The 17881-nt window shown below is 35.8% G+C and overlaps 1 pseudogene; it reads right to left on the reverse strand.

Moving 5' to 3' along the window:
• Positions 1-5199: 5199 nt before the first annotated feature.
• LOC126495182 (rRNA-processing protein FCF1 homolog) lies at positions 5200-5946 on the reverse strand (annotated as a pseudogene).
• Positions 5947-17881: the final 11935 nt, after the last annotated feature.

Genomic DNA, 17881 nt, shown 5'->3' on the forward strand with positions numbered 1-17881 from the left:
CGCCATGTGATAATATATTTAATGACTTGAAGACATTAAATATATGGAGAAATACAAGGACCTCGAAAAAGAAAACTTTCAATATTGCATTAATGCTAACTGGTTATATTGTTGTAACCATGGTTATAATTAATTTATGACAGTAAAAGTAAACCCCAAAACATATAAGAAATAATGTTGTACTGTATTTGGTGTAGCACAAGAATTTGTAATACTAAATGGTGAATTGCGTTTTTCATATTAGGTTTGTCCTATGTCACAAAGTCCATATTGCTATATTGTCAGTAATCAAAAGATAGAACTTCAGAAACAATAAAGGGTAAACGCTGTAAACTATGATCAAATGGCAGTTTATAATTGAAAGCATAAACATTTCAAAATGCCTAAGGTTTTAATACTGCAACAATCATTTGAACTTTGAAGCAAAAAAAATGTTTAACAAGAGAAAACTTTGAAATATTTTAACTTTCTTTCGTCCATCTATCTTCTAGAGGCAGCATTATGTAGTTGGGAGGATAGCACACAATTATTAATATGATTTGGTGGGTTGAAAGAAAAGAATTCAACTTGTTTGTGACACTGTGGCTTATCTGAAGCCTGTCCAAAAAAGTGGTTTCTGTTTTATATAACTTAGGACACTCTGTTAACTAGAAAGGAAACATAAATTGGGTCTCAGATTAGAAGTAACTGACGACAGCACTGAGTTTCAAGATTATTCTTTCCTACTTCATGGGAATTCAGACTTCAAGAACTAGAGGGAAAAAATTATCAAGCAAAGAAATGTAATAGAAATGCACCAATATTACCAGGTAAAGCTAGTAGTGATAAAGTTGAAGTTAGAATACGGTGAATTGGGAACTTGAGTAAAGCATAAGGAATCTTGTGAAGATGCATCCTCTGAAAGTATTTGAGAATTTCTTCCATAAGGTAATGATATAAGATTTGAAGTTCTGTAAGGAAGAAAAGTTATCCAAAGACAGTATCCTTAGCAAAACCATCCATCAAAAATGATTGTAGCCAACAGCAGAAGTAATACAGAAAACACGCAAATATGAGAGAATCCTTTTAAGCAAACAAAACTGTAAGTGAAGAAACCCCTGTACTGTGGGGTGCTCACCTCTGGACTACAGATTATTCATAGAACAAACCCAAACACTAATATCCAAATACAAAACAAGCACAAAGAGCTTCATTAAGCAAAACAAAGAAACAAGGTGGATACATCTGATTTTTGGCAGAAATAGCAGCAAATAGTTTTCCAACTGTTAATTTCAAGAGAGAAAATGGGGAGGGCTTGGTTAGAATGAGCTGGGATGTGTTGCTAAAGTCTGGTTGGGTATTTTAATTAAAGGAGCCCAGTAGGGATTTTTAATTATTGGACCTTAATTTTTTTGATAGTTGAACCTTTGTGATCAACTGCAGGAATTAGTTAGGCATAAGAAAGTGGCCAAATAAGGGAGTAGACCTTGGTGGCTTGCTTTAGGAATGTCATCTAATGGGTTAGCAAGGGAGAGGGAAGGAGAAAGAGCAAGATCTGCTAGTGCCATGTTTGCAATGCTCTGCCCCATTCTCAGTGACACACATTCTCCTCCAACAGGCCATGCCTCCTAATCCTGATAAAATAATTTCACCAACTGTTGACCAAAATTTAAATACGTAAGTATATGGGGGCAATTGTCATTCAGTCCAGCACACTGAGTCTGTACTCTTTGCAAACATACTATTTGCATTTCTTGTTCTTTTTGTTATTTATTAATATTTTCTATTTTGAAATAAATATATTTGTGGTTTTAGTTAATTATTTTTCTGTGATTTCCTTTAGCTTATCAAAATTATGTAGAACAAGTATTTTAGTAATGACCTGATTTGTCCAGTGCTTAGTCATATGAGGGAATATCTCCTGACAATTTTTCTCTGAGAAAGTTTGTTTTTAAAAATAATAATTTTGAATAACAACTTTTGGTTATCCTCAATTAAAACTTGATTGGAGTTGAAATTAGGTAGGCGAAACGTAAACCTCGGGGAATATCTTTGAAGGTCTTTAAAGCAAGGTTTAACTGAGGGAATATTTACCCATAATGTGGGCAGCACCCACCACAGGCTGGGTTTCAAGACTGAATAAAAAGAGGAATGTTGGCTGGGTGATGGTGGCACACGCCTTTAATCCCAGCACTTGTGAGCTGGTTCCAGGACAGGCTCCAAAACCACAGAGAAACCCTGTCTCAAAAAAAAAAAAAAAAAAAAAAAAAAGAGGAATGTTACCAGCTGCTTCAGTTTCCCTTCACCAGAGCTGGGACCCACCCCCTTCATTTCTACAGTTTCCACAGGATTCACTTCATCATGAAACCATGAGATAAGAGAAACCCATTCTTAAGCTGTTTTTACTATTGTGTCACAACAATGAGAAAGGTATTCTAGACGGTTGTTACAGATTGTTGTGCTTTTCTATGGGTTGCTATTTACATTTTACAAGTGGTTTTAAGCTTCTTAAAATATGCCTAATTTCTCTCATGTAGTCTCTGAAGTCTGTTATCCACTATATTAGTGTTCAGAAATTGTCCTGATAGTTTCTCAAATGAGTTTGAGCCATGAAAATAAAATAAAAAATAATATGCTCTTAATTTTTTTGCTGGCTTGCTGTTTGTTGAATGTGCCTTTAATAGTGAGTATAGCTGTCTGTATCTCTACCTTATCATTTACTTACATTTTAGAAGAGATTGAAGGTTAACCAGAATTAAAAAGTTTAGGGCTTTTTTTTTTCCCCCAGCCCTCAGTCTGTATAGTCTTGTTGATCTCTCGGTATAGGCAGAGATTTTAAATAGACGTCATTCCCCAAAATATTGTCCTTCTTCAGCTATTCTGTCCCAGAATTACCTGTGTTGACTTTTATCCCTTCCTCCAGGATATTGTAGTCATAATTTGGTCTTTAAATGGGTGTAATAAAAGTTACTCAGTTCATGAAATTGTTCATATGTGGTGAAATGAGAAGAATCCCTTGAGGAAGACACTAGCCAAGTTAGAGCATACAATCTCAATTCTTTGACAATAAAGTTCATATCCTTCTAGCAGTAACTACTTACATAAAGAATGTACACTGCCAAGTTTATACTTACTTAAGAGATAGGAGGTGTTTTTTTTTTTTGTTAACAAATGCAGTCAGTATGTTCAAGAGACATTTGACTCCCATACTTATTGCAGCATTATTCACAATGGATAAGAAATGAGATAAGTCTAATTGTTCAAAATATGGCAATATATACATAATAGAATACTATTCACTGACAATTAAAAGCAAGATCTTGTCATTTGCAACAAATAATCTATAATTCAGAAGTCATTATATGAAGTACAAGTTAGACACAGACAAGTTGCATAATTTTACCTGTATCTAAAAAATTGTATCTCATAGAAATTGAGAGTAGAGTTATGGTTAAGTAAAGCTAGGGGGAAAAGCAGGACAGGACATATGAGAGTAGTTTTAGCAATGCATACAAAATTACACTCAAGGACAAGTCAATTCTTGTTTCAGCTTTCATTGTAAAATGAATATAGCTAATAATAATGTCTTGTATATTTCATTAAAACAAGAAGACAAGGTACCAAGTATTTTCCCTAAAAGAAATGATAAATATTTCAGAAGATAGTTGTGTTTGCCATGCTTTGAATGCTAAAGCGTGTATGCACGTCATGAAACATTACACATTATTCTATAAATACATATAATATATGCCAATTGAAAATGGAAAGAAGACTGCCAAATTTATTTTATGACATAACAGTCACCCTTACACTCAAAACATGCAAAGATTCACAAAGAAAGAGAATTATAGACCCTCCTGAACATTGATGCAAAAATACTCAATAAATTACTCACAAGTAGAATCCAAGAATACATCAAGATCATCCACCATGATCAAGTAGGTTTCATCCCAGAGATGCAGAGATGGTTCAGCATATGAAAATCAGTCATTATAATGCACCATATAAATAAACTGAAAAAATACATGACATTTTCAATAGATGGAGAAATATCTTTTGACAAAAGTATAACACTCCTTCATGATAAAAGTTGTGGAGATAGTAGGGATACAAGAGACATATATGAACATAATAATGGGATTTAAAGCAAGCCAATAGCTAACATTAAGTGGAGAGAAATTCAGTCTTAAAATCTTAGATCATAGAAAGAAGACAAAAAATGGGGTTGAAGCAAAAACTAAAGAATAATTAGCAGAGCTTTCATGTCAGACCAGTGAATAAAGATTGCCCCATTATGAAAGCTCATAAAATAATTACTCAAATCATTCTACTTTCTTTCCACTAAATTTAAGTATTTCAAATTATGTAATCTGTATTAAAGATATACATAAGGCTATAAATAGTTCCCTAGCATTTTATAATTTCTCAGAAGCCAACAAGCACTGGACTCTATCAGGCCTAGCCTGAGGAAATGTTAGAGGCTATATATCTTTCTGTCTTTTCTCCCTCCCTTTTTAATTGAGCCATGCATTTTCTCCACTCTCCTCTATTCCTCCCCATTTCCTTTCTACTCTCTTCCTTGATACCCACGCTCACAATTTACTCAGGAGATCTTTTCTTTTTCTACTTCCCATGTAGATTAGATCAAATGTCTTTTCCAGTCTAACATGTGTGAACGTGTGCATTATGGTATTATTTAGAATAAATATGACTACCATGAAACCTAGAAAATTAAATTTTATACTCAACTGGATGAGAAAAGATAAATGTGAGAAATTAAAGAATTTCAGGGAAAACATAAAGAGCTCTCTTGAAACTGCCACAGGAAGGCAACAAAATATTGATTTAAAAAATATGGCTAAACAGTGGTAAAAAGAAAATTTGAATACAAAATTGTATTCATTTATTCTTGGTTGTCCTAACGCTTTATAAGAAGAATGAAAAAATTAATAGGGATTGAAAAGACTAACTAGGATTGAGAACTTCATGACATTTGTTCTGGAAATTCAATATGCAAGACATCTGAGAGCAATTTTACAATAGCTGACCATGAGCTCCATGTGAGTAAGCAAAGTTATTGCCACACAGTCTATTATTGTCTTAATTTTCAAGAAACGGGGCAAAGAACTAGATAATTGATCCTTGTATTTGGAATCATACTTTGTTTTTTTTTTTTACATATACACATTTTAATAATATAATTTTTTTAAGGATGCAGCTATTTTTAAAACTGAGACAAAATATGATAAAAAAAAAAACAACAACAAAAAGTGTGTTTAATTAACTGACAACAGAGAAAGCTAGTAAAGAAACGCAGGTGAATGTGGTCAGGGAAGAATGAGAACTGAGGAGCTCCATAATCGTCTGGCATCCGTTCAATGTTGTACCTATGGTTAGAAATGTACATGATAGGAACTCCAGGATCTTCCGGATTCTTCGTTTGAGGTCCCGATCAACTGTAGCCACAATATAGCACTTGTGCTGAGTGACTCTCTGTACCAAGCAGTCATCAGCATAGGTTCCTTTGTGTGTGCACGGAAGTCGGTCAAATCGTGGATCCTTGGCGATTCTCAGTGCCACTTGGTACTTCTGGCCCAATTTCTCAATTTCAGCCATCACACAATCAGTTATACAAGGGATACACTTGGCGTACAGACAGTCTATAACGGACTGCACTACGTCGAGTTTGGCTTTGATGGAAAAGTTGATGAAGTTGGTATCAACAAGGATGTGGTACGGTGGACCCAGCTGTGTATTGTACTGGAAGAATAAGCAGGAAGGATGTTGGGGGACTTCTCTTTCCTTCAGCGCACTGGGATCTTTCTTCTCTATCGTTTTAGGCTTTAATCTATCCTTTTCTTTAAGTCTCTCATCTCTGAGACTAAGCATTCGCTTCATGGTCGCATATCTTCTTGTTTTCTTTTGCTTCCCCATGTTCACGCTGCACTCCTGTTTCTTCCGGAATCACTTACTCCATACTTTGTTTTAAAAAAAGGTAATAGGTAGAAAACTAAGTGATAAGAATACAGATAAATATAGAGATAACATGTATAAATATCTAAGAGCCACTGATTAATGTTGGAGGAATGATGAAGTGATGTCATCAAGGAAGTTCCATCCATATCCTGCTCACATCCTTTTATGTCTAGAGGTGTAAATTTAAGATTGTTTCTTTTGAGCAGGGTGGTGGTGGTGGTGCATACCTTTAATCCCAGCACTCAGAAGGCAGAGGCAGGCAGATTTCTGTGAGTTCAAGTCCAGCCTGGTCTAAAGAGAGAGCTCTAGGACAGGCTCCAAAAGCTACACAGAGAAACTTTGTTTCAGAGGGAGGGCAGGAGGGAAGGAGGGAGACAGAGAGAGAGAGAGAGAGAGAGAGAGAGAGAGAGAGAGAGAGAGAGAGAGAGATTGTTTCTTGTTTGTTTCTTGTTTCTTTTGTAGATATCTGGGGTATATTTGACAAAAGACCAACTCAAGATAAAGTAAAACTATGAAAATGAGATTGAATAAAGATGACATTATTCCTGAATGAACGGGAAGATGCCAGAGAATTAAACAAGTGAATTGGGAGCAAATTGGAAGGTCTATATATACTGTGGAAGATGTAAAGATCCAAAGTAAATAAGGAAGTAAATAGTAGACTGACTACAAATTCTAGAAGAAGGCAGAAGTGATATTTTTATAAAGTCATCTTATTCACTGTCAGTGTAACAGAAAAAAAATGTAATGGAAGAGGGTACCTGTATTAGGGTTAATATTACTATGATTAAAACACCATAACCAAAAGCAAGTTGGGGAGGGAAGGTTTATTCAGCTTATATTTGCACATCACTGTTTATCACAGGAAGAAGTCAAGACAAGAATTCAAACAGGGCAGGAACATAGAAGCAGGAGCTGATTCAGAAGCCATAGAGGAGTGTTGTTTACTGGCTTGCTTCCCCTGCCTTGCTCAGCCTGCTTTCTTTCTTTCTTTTTTTTCCCCCCAAGGACTTTTTTTTTGGTTTTTTTTATTTTTAGTTGTTGAAAAAAAATTCTGCCTCCTCCCTGTTTCCCATCCCCCCTCCTTCCAAACATCGCCCCCTCCTCCCACTTCTTTTCCTCTCTCCCCACTCCTCTCCCCCCACTCCATTCCCCCTCCTTCTGGAGATTGAAGAGCAGTCCAGATTCCCTGCCCTGCAGGAAGTCGAAGGTCCTCCCACTTCTATCCAGGTCCAGGAAGGTGAGCATCCAAACAGGCTAGGCCCCCACAAAGCCAGTTCATGTGTTAGGATCGAATTCTAGTGCCATTGTCCTTGGCTTCTCATCAGCCTTCATTGTCCGCCACGTTCAGAAAGTCCGGTCTCATACCATGCTTATTCAGTCCCAGTCCCACTGGCCTTGGTGAGCTCCCCATAGATCAGTTCCACTGTTACAGTGGGTCGGTGCACCCCTCGTGGTCCTGACTTCCTTGCTCATGTTCTCCCCCCTTCTGCTCCTCATTTGGACCTTAGGAGCTCAGGCCGGTGCTCCAATTTGGGTCTCTGTCTCTATCTCGATCCATCGCCAGATGAAGGTTCTAAGGTGATATGCAAGATATTCATCAGTATGGCTATAGGATAGGGTCATTTCAGGTTCTCTGTCCTCAGCTGCCCAAGGTACTATCTGGTCAGCCTGCTTTCTTATTATCGCCCAGGGATGCATCAGCCACAATAGGCTAGGCCCTCCCTCATCAATCACTAATTAAGAAATGTCCTACAGGCTTACCTACAGCTTAATCTTACGGAGGCATTTTCTCAACTGCCTTTCCTCTCAAAAGATTATAGTTTGTGTCAAGTCGACATAAAAGTAGCCAGCACAATAGCTATTCACTCTTCAGTTTCTAGTGCTTGACCTTAAATGCCATGCTGAGATTTTTCTAAAATCTTTCTGCTACTTTTGCAACTTTTGTTTTAAAAAGTTTCCAGAGTTTGAGCTATAGTAATTGTATTCTAAATATTCATTGAAATAACATATTTATACCTCTATCATGTATAATCTAGGAGGTGCAAATTGATTTAAATGAGGTTCAATTTTTAATTTTTTTCATCACATATGTGCTACAATATATGTTGTTTTTGTAAGGGGGATGAGTTCCTCAGAATTTCAATGACTATTTTTAGACAAAAATATGTATCTTAATGTGGTATTATATACAAGACAGAAAGATCTTTTGTAAAAGTGAACATAAGTGCCTTAAACTCTGGAGCATTGCTGAAGTAAGAAGGCTTATGACAACGAGAAAAGACTTAAAGTTATTGAAATTAATAGAAGAATTCAATTACTAGGTTGCATTCATTTTCTTTTCATAGCCACTTTATACTTTTCTCAACAATTGTAATCTCATGTATTTCAAGGCAAATTTATTATAAGCAAAAATATGCCTTTGAACATTTTTGTATGATATTTTTAAATGGATGAAAAAGAAGCAAATTGGGTTTATTGCAAACCGTGAATAGATTAGAACAATGATATTAGCTATATAATATGTTTGTCAGGCTTCATAATTTTGAAAAATATTTGCACAGATGATTATGATAATTTGCCCAGAACTGTCTCTAGAGTTGAGTTAATGTTAACATTATGTTTTTGGAAAAAGTGAGCTTGTTTAGGGAACACTAATTCCACTTATACAGATGTCATTATTGAAAAGTTTAATATTTTTAAATATTGTAAGTGTAGTAGAACTTCTAACAAATAAATAGTTATAAAATTTTCATACTTATGCAGCATGTTTCCTATTCATACTGGTTAAAGCTATATTATCAATATTCATTAGTATGTGTACATGTTGCATGATTTTGAAAATTTTGAATTTATATTGTTACTTAAATATGAATCAGTCATTTATTTAAAGCCTAAAATTAGGCAAACCTTGATAAGCATAATAGTTTATCAAGAAGGCTGGCATGAAACCAATTGTTCCATCAACTCAGTAGTATCTGATAAGTTAGCATATCCTTTATCAGCAGGTCTCAGAACCTAGGTCAGGTAACATTTTTGATTAAGAAGAGTTCAGGCTTATGATCAATGTGTTTAGTATTTTTACTTTATACAAAGATGAATGTGATACTGTCCATTTATCTAAGGAATTTATTTCTGTTTATGGATGTAGGTGTTCATGAATCATCTCAACACAAAACAAATACATTGATATGCAGAAAGTGTGTGGAGAGGGGTCATAAATCCTGATGGTGTTTGTCTGATAGGGCTTCCTAGAAAATATTGGGAGTTCATCAAGATTTTGAACTATGAGCTGGGGTTAATCAGTCAATATGTGTAAAGGGAACATTTGTTAGATAAAACAATCTCATTGAAGATAGAAAGCCAGGCTGAAGCTTTGTAGTTGTTTAGTGTTTGACTGGTACTTGTAATCTACCATTACACAAACTGAAGGAGGGGGGAGGAGCACAAGTAGGTGGAGGGAGAGGGGTGGAGGAGGATAGGGAAGAGAAGAGAAGAAGGAATTAAGGAAAGCAAAAAGGAAGAGAAGAAGGAATGGAAGGAAGGTGGAAAGTAAAATGGAAAAAAGAAGCAAGCAAGCTTTATGGGTTGTGCAAGTCTGTAATCCCAACATGTGGGAGGCAGATGTAGAAAGATAACTTCTTTGGCTTTGAGGCCAACTTCAGCTACATAATGAGTACAAGATTATTCACTGCTTTCAATATACAAACTATAGCAATACTTGTAGTGGACATTGTAAAAAAAGTAAATTATATGGAATAATAAGAACTAATAAAAAGTAGAATTACAAACAGATTACTGTCCAAACTTTGAGAATGTCGTTGTGGATCTTCTAAGAAAGTGTAGTATATACCACATGATTACCACAATTTTATGTGAGGAGCTTAAAATATTCATCATATCTCCTATGTCTCATTCATTGGGGAAATAACTATGACATATTTTTTTCCTGAGTATTTCTGGTATTAGCTATCTAAATACTCACCCAGAACACAGAATTCTTCTGGGAAAGTTGCAGAAAGACAATAGTTTGTGCTGGAACAAATGTTGATGATATGAAAATTGGAAATAATACATGCTTCAGTGCTCTGTTGGAATTTGAGTGGGTGGAGATTAAGAATAAGGGTATCATTGAAACTTCAACCTTAAGAGCACAGTAATCAAAATCCATGTGCATTGCTAATAAGAACATCCATTTTTAAAGTCTAATAATTATGGGATAAAAGTTAAGAATCACTACTCAAAATAATTAATGGCAGACTGAGCCAAGCAATTAAGGGTCTAAAAGGCAACTCCAAGAGAAATAAAAGGTTAAAATAGATAAGATTCCTGAAGGAAGCAATGTTAAAGATGGAGTTTATCTTAATGACAATTTCCTTTGCTTTACAGAAGCTTCTCAGTTTCAGGAGGTCCCATTTATTTACTGTTGCTATTGTTGTCTGTGCTACTGGGGTTATAAGTAGAAAGTGGTCTTGGTCTCCTGTGCTCATGTGTTGTATACTACTTCCCACTTTCTCTTCTATCAGGTTCAGTGTGTTCAGATTTATATTGACGTCTTTGATCTATTTGGACTTGAGTTTTGTGCATGGTGATAGATATGGATCTATTTTCATTCTTCTGCAGGTTGACATTCAGTTATGCCAGCACCATTTTTTGAAGATACTTTCTTTCTTCCATTGTATACTTTTAGCTCTTTTGTTGAAAATCAGGTGTTCATAGGTTGGTAGGTTAATATCCCGGTCTTCTATTCAATTCCATTGGTCGACTTCTCTGTTTTTATGCCAATACCAAGCTATTTTCATTACCTTACCTCTGTAATAGAGTTTGAAATCAGGGATGGTAATGCCTCCAGAAGTTCCTTTATTGTACAGGATTGTTTTGGTTATCCTGGGTTTTTTTGTTTTTCCATATAAAGTTGATTATTGTTCTCTCAAGGTCTGTGAAGAATTTTGTTGGGATTTTGATAGGGATTGTGTTGAATTTATAGATTGCCTTTAGTAGAACTGCCATTTTTACTATGTTGATCCTACCCATCCAAGATCATGAGAGATCCTTCCATTTCCTGGTGTCCTCTTCAATTTCTTTCTTCAAAGCCTTAAAGTTCTTGTCAAATAGATCTTTCAAGATACTTCTGGCTATCATGAAAGGTGCAGTTTTTCTGATTTCCCTCTCTGCTTCTCTATCCTTTGTGTATAGAAGGGCTACTGATTTTTTTTGAGTTGATCTTGTATCCTGCCACATTACTGTAGGTATTTATAAACTGGCCTTGCCCCACTATCACAGTGATGTTTATCTCGAATATCATCATAGAATCTACGTCTGGCTACAGATAGAGATAGAGACAGAGATCCTCATCAGAGCAACGGACTGAGTTCCCAAGGTCCAGTTGAAGAGCAGAAGGAGGGAGAAGATGACCAAGGAAGTCTGGACTGCGAAGGTTTAATCCACCCACTGAGACAGTGTGCCTGTTCTAATGGGAGCTCACCAAATCCAGGTGGACTAGGACTGAATGAGCATGCAGTCAAACCGGACTCTCTGAATGTGGCTGAAAATGAGGGCCAACTGAGAAGCTATTAATAAAGGCACTGGGACTTGTTTCCATAGCATATACTGGCTTTCTGGGACCCTAGTCTATTTTAATGCAAAGCTTCCTAGGCCTGGGTGTAGGGAGGTGGGCCTTGGACTTCTCACGGGGCAGGGTTTCCTGTTTTCCCTTAAGGAGGGTGGGGGAGGAAGGAGGGAGGAGGGGGAATGGGGGAGCAGGAGGGGAATGGGAGGAGGGGAGGAAGTGTAAATTTTTGAATGGAAAAAATTAAAAAACAAAGATGGAGTTTAGTGTGCAAGATATATATTTGGAACCATTGTTATTTAAAAGTGTATGCCACAAGGAGAGAAGAGGAAACACTTGGAGAGCGTCGTGTTGAACAGTAATACACTCCCAATGAAGGCCTCAGTTGACCTGAATTACAGACTGTTGAGGGTTCAGAAAGACTGTTAGATAGGGCAAATAAGTCTAGCTTTTATGTCTGTGTGAATCACCCACTATAACTTGACGAGCTTTAGAAGAAGGCATGGTCAAGGTCATATGGATTAATGTAAACTTCTGTGTATTTCTTTGGGACTGAATGGCTGTGGGCCCAGGTGGGTCGGAAATTTTGGGCAACAGAATGGCGCCAATGTGGACAGCTCAATCCACTTAAAACATGAGAGAGTTTGGGAAGGAATTCTAGACACAAAATAACAGAGTCAAGCATGACTTCTTGATAGCAGAAATTTCTCAGGTTTGCTCTCTTTGCTAGAGACAAGCACATCTCATTTAAGAGGGTATTCCTGACTCAGCTTTAGCTATGAAACTTTGAAGCTCTTTTAAGAGGCCCTGCCACCAAACACTTAAATGGTGTTTATGAATTACTAACAGCATACTTCTTGGTGATGTCAGGGACCTTGAAATGCCATAGAGTTGTGGCAATAAACATGGCTTCAGCCAGTACCACCGCCATGAGGCTAGACTCTCAGAAAACTAAGGATTGGGGTTGATCCAGCCATCAAAGTCATGGCTTTAATCCTAACCATATCACTTAGCAAATTAAAGACTCATGTGGTCAGAAAAAGAAAGATATAAAGTGAAGATAGATTCAGATGAAGAAAACCTGTAAACGGTTTACAGTGTGTTAAAAAATATATGTAGGCTTAGAAGAGAAAAGAAAAAGGATAAAGTCCTTAAAATAAAAACAGAGTAGTTAGGTATGGGCACACACCTTTAATCCCAACATTTCAGAGGTGGAGGCAGGCAGATCTCTGTGAGTTCAAGGTGTGTTGGCACATGCCTTTAATGCCAACACTTCGGAGGCAGAGGCAGGCAGATTTCTGTGAGTTCAAGGACAGATTGGTCTACAGAGTGAGTTCCAGGCCAGCCAAAGATACATAGAGAAACTCTGTCTCAAAAAGCCAAAAATTAAAATTAAAAATAAGAGAAATAGTGTTTAAAATAAAGCCGCATAAAGATGGAAAATACACAATGAGTCTGGATGCTGTATATTATTGTCTTGTCTTTGAATTGTTTGATGACTGAGAAAGGAACAACGGCTGCTAAAATTTTATTTTATTTTTATTTAATTTATAATAAAATTAAACATTTTATTATAAATACTGCTGGATTAATCCAAGATAGGTATTTTGAAAATGCCTTGACTTTCAAATTGAAGTCAAAAGATATGTTACTTTGGAGAAGAGGTTTTGCTTTTGTTTCCACAGGAAATGAGAGACTGTGGACTCATTCTGAGTTAAGAAAAATCAGGTTTGATCAAGGAAGACCTTCTCAGAAATCTCTGATAGTATGTATGAGTTCTACATCCAGAAAAGTTTCAAGACTGCTGACTGAGATGATCAAGCCTCACAGGATGCTCCAGTCAGGACTTGATCATAATTCTAAATTTTCTTAATGTCTCCATAAGATTATCAGTACCCCCAATCAGCAGGAAGTAGCTTGGAAAACTATGCCCACATTTCCAAAAAAAATGGATTATAGATATTTTTCTTTGTTTAGAGTGTTTGTTACAAGTTCTATGGATAATGGTCAGGAAGAAAGCTAAACAAGGAATATCCAATTCAGAGTTCTTGTTATGAAAAAAAGGGGGAGGGAGTGTTGTAGGACAATGGTTTTACCCTGTAAAGGTTTGTTTCTTGTACATGTTTAATAAAATGCTGATTGGCCAGTAGTCAGGCAGGACGTAAGGGTGGGGCAATGAGAATAGGAGAGTTCTGGGAAGAAGAAAGATTCATTTGCAGCCATCACCCAGATTCAGAGGAAAGAAGATGTGACTGCCTTGCTGAAAAAGGTACCAAGCTACATGGCCAAAACAGGCAAGAATTATGGATAATAGTTATAAGAGTTAATAAGAAGCCTGAGCTAATAGGCCAATCAGTTTATAAATTAATGTAGACCACTGTGTATTTCTTTGGGACTGAATGGCTCTGGGACTGAGTAGGACAGAAACTTAGCTGAGGATTCCCAGTAAGAGGGCCTAGAGTCAAATGCTGTGTTTCAATAACATCCTTGCAGCTAGAGGACTAATTACCTAACTGGTAATTTGGTGATATTTGGTGATAAGAAAGTGGGGAAGCAGTGGTAGTAATACTGATGAACCCTAGGGAAAGTAATACTGTTAAAGAGAAAAAAGCAAAAGTAATCTTAACACCTTGGAAAAAACTGAGATTAAAGGGAACTTTTTTTGTCACATACTTTATAAAAAAATACTGATGAAGTTAAGTTAGGCAGGAATATGTGGACCTTAATTTTACAAATATAGCATTATATTAATGAGAAAATGGAGAAAATGAAACAAGTAAGAAAGCATATTACTTATTAAGTTTAAATTTCTTAGTGACAAGGCAGAAATAATATGCTAGTGATTCTTAAAGACATGATGAAAGCAAATTTAATATTTTTTCTTTAATAACAATAAAATGAGCTCTCTGTCCTAAGTCATAACTACAACTTGAGAAGATTATTTTATTATCATCTTGTAAAATTACTGCCATACAAACTATAGAATTGAAATACCACTTGAAGTAAGGAAATAGATTAATTCATTTCCATTTTTTTTTCTGGAAGACATTTGCTTTTCAGATAGAAAATATTTAGGTGAAATTATAGATCTGAATGTTAATTTGTACTTTAATAATAGCAATCTTTGGAGTTATTTTGATTTCAAAGAAATAATGTAATTCACAGCACAATTTGACTAACTTAAATTTGGCTACAAAACCTGTATACTCATAATATAGCAAGAACCCAGCTAAAGCAGAGAACAACAATGTTGCAGAATCTGCAGGTAGTGTTACTAAATTGTTCTAGTTGCTTTTTTTACAACCTACATGGAACTAATAAGTCTGAAGAACCTGTCTTTGAAATGTCACTCCTAAGTTTCATATGAATATCCCTTTAGGCACCCTGATACCGTCTAATTTGTGAATATCATATTGTAGTATATCTTCACAAAGGAAACTTGAAGAACAATAAACAGATATATATCTAAACTTGTGGCATTTGCTTTTCTTTGTTATCAGTTAATTCCATGGAAACCAATTGGGCATAACAGGTCTTTGGAGCCTGTCCTGGAACTAGCTCTGTAGACCAGGCTGGTCTCGAACTCACAGAGATCCTCCTGCCTCTGCCTCTCGAGTGCTGGGATTAAAGGCGTGCGCCACCACTGCCCGGCTTGGGCATAACAGTTTTAAATCTATTTCTTTTCAGAGGAAAACCCACAGTATTTAAATAATCACATTATATAACTAAGATGTAGGACTTATAAAAGGAAACCCATAAGACAAAATAGTTGTTAAAGCAAAAATGAAATATATTAAAGATATAGCACTTTTTAACAGATTTATCAGCAAAATCTAGATAAATGTATCATAATTTCTGTAATTTGAAATAGTGCCTATATATGATATCTAAATATATTGGGCATTAGTTCTTCATTAGCTAAGTATTTCTGAGATTTTTTTACTGGTAACCTAGTCATGATATGTCCATATCACTCTTGAGGTTGACTGTTTACACATGTAGTTGAAGGAAACCGAAACTTTTAGCTAGAGATTACTGAATACAAAACAACATTTGTTTCATTCACTTAGTCAGACTTTCCTAGATCCTTGTATCCTATAGAACATATATAAATTCTATAGTATGCATGAGTCTACTGAATGCCCAAGGGTGAGACCAGTTGAGAACCCAAAATTAATGCTGCTCTACTGCCCCCTTCTGGAGCCACATCTGTATCGTATTTAGCTGTTTGAATTTTATGCAGTGATATCATTGAGCAACTGGCACTATGATAAAATCTTTTCCTTGATGTCAAATGGTGAGGGACTGTACATTTTAAAGCAAGAAGTTTGTTAATGCATAGAATATTTTCAGACTTTGAAGAAGCTTTTCTAACAGCATGCTATTATAATCTAAGCAAGAACTTTATTATTTTTAGTAGTGAATAGTACTCATTTCCACAAAGAAAGGGGCCTCACTTAGGTATGGGAGAAGCATAAGTTGAATTTCAATATTACTGCTGTTGTTTTGTATTGAGAATGAAGTATGAAGTAATGACAGTCAAAGAATTATCAGGATTTTATGAATGTGGACTTTGGATGACAGAGTGTCAAAGCTCTCTATTTGTTTTAAACCAAAGCAGTGTCAGAGCTGTGGTAAAACATACAGCAAGAGGGAAATAAGAATAAAATTGTATTTTTAGAGGAAACATTAATTGAATTTGAAACACTCTCTCTTTGATATAGTGGGTGAGACGCTGAGCTATAGATCTCCTTGAGAGGAATAGGAAACAAAGGAAAGATTTGGCTTTGTGAGCCTGGTAAGACAGAGGAAGGACAGTGTATGAGAATTCAGATTGAGAGGAGAGCAGGTAATTCAAAAGAAAAAAAAAAACTGAAGAATGATATGTTGTGGTGTTGCCAGGGAAGTTGTCAGAGAAGACCTCAAAAGACAAGGGGCAAATTACAGAAGCCAAAATGTTCATACAAGCAAAACTGCAAAAAGGAATAAAAACCATATTATAATCTTATGTCTGTGACTTGACTTTCATCATCATATCTAGAAAAAATGCTTCGTCTGTTGTATTATGTTTATTTAGTGGAAATTAAGAACAAGGTTCATGAATTTTTTTATGTCATTGTCTTCAAGTCCTGGCCTCCATTTTTATTATGGTTGTTATATAAGTATGCTTTTACAGAGTACATATTTATTGTATACTCTTTCACTTTTGGTTTGTCTGAAAATATATTTATTTTATCATTATTCAAGGAATACATTTCTCTTATTCTAGCTTGCTTTCTATTTCTGTTTTAAACAACACTTACCAAAACCAACTTGAGAAGGACATTTTTTATTTTACCTTATAGAAACATGGAGGCAGGAATTAAAGCAGAGGACAAAGAGAATAATTCTTCCTGGCTTGCTCCACATGCTCAGTCTGCCTTTTTTCCAGCAGGACGACCTTCTCAGGAGTGGCACCATCCTCATTGGGCTGGAATCTCCCACACCAGTCATTATTTTCGAAAATGACACCAGAATCTTGTCTACAAGTCAATATAATGGAAGCATAGTTTCAATTGAAGTTTCTTCTTCCCAGATGTCTCTAGCTTTTATATACCCCACAAAAGAACTAAATAATAGAGTCAGGTGTAGAATTTTGTGTTGTCTTTGGTGACATTATTCCACTGATATTTGACTTGCATTAGTTTTAGTTATTTTATTCCTTAGTCTTATATTCTGTTAACCACATTTATTTTCTACAATTTGCCTTCTTTAAAATATTTATTAAATTTATTTGGCTCCATAGAATTTTGCTTAGCTTTTCATTCATCTATTTATATTTAACTAATTTAACTTATTTAATTTTGTGTATATATATATATATATATATATGTGTGTGTGTGTGTGTGTGTGTGTGTGTGTGTGTGTGTTTGCAAGTATCTATAGATATTCCTGACACTAAAAGAGTACATGGATCCTGGGAAGATAGAGTTCCAGGAAGTTATGAGCTACCTAATGTGGGTGCTGAGTACTGAACTCAGGTCCTCTGAAAAAGCAGCAAGTACTTTTAACTGCTGAGCCATCTCTGCAGCCTCCTCTGATCACTTTTTGAGGTACTAAGTCTATTAGTATATCTTATAACTGTTTCCATCCTTTATGTGCAGATTAACTAGATCATTTATTTATAAATTTGATTCTATTTGTGCTGCTTAGTCTTTGTCAATTTGACCAAATTAGAGTCATCTGACATGCAGGAATCACAAGAAATAAGTCATTTACAACCAATTGGCACATGGGCATACCTGTAGGACATTTTCTTGATTCCTAATTGATATAGGATGGCCCTTCTCGATAGGCAAGTGGGACTTGGCTTTATAA

The sequence above is a fragment of the Alexandromys fortis genome, unplaced genomic scaffold (assembly GCF_014885135.2).
Source record: "Alexandromys fortis isolate MF-2015 unplaced genomic scaffold, M_Fortis_MF-2015_v1.1 scaffold_425, whole genome shotgun sequence".
In the NCBI taxonomy this organism is placed as follows: Eukaryota; Metazoa; Chordata; class Mammalia; order Rodentia; family Cricetidae; genus Alexandromys; species Alexandromys fortis.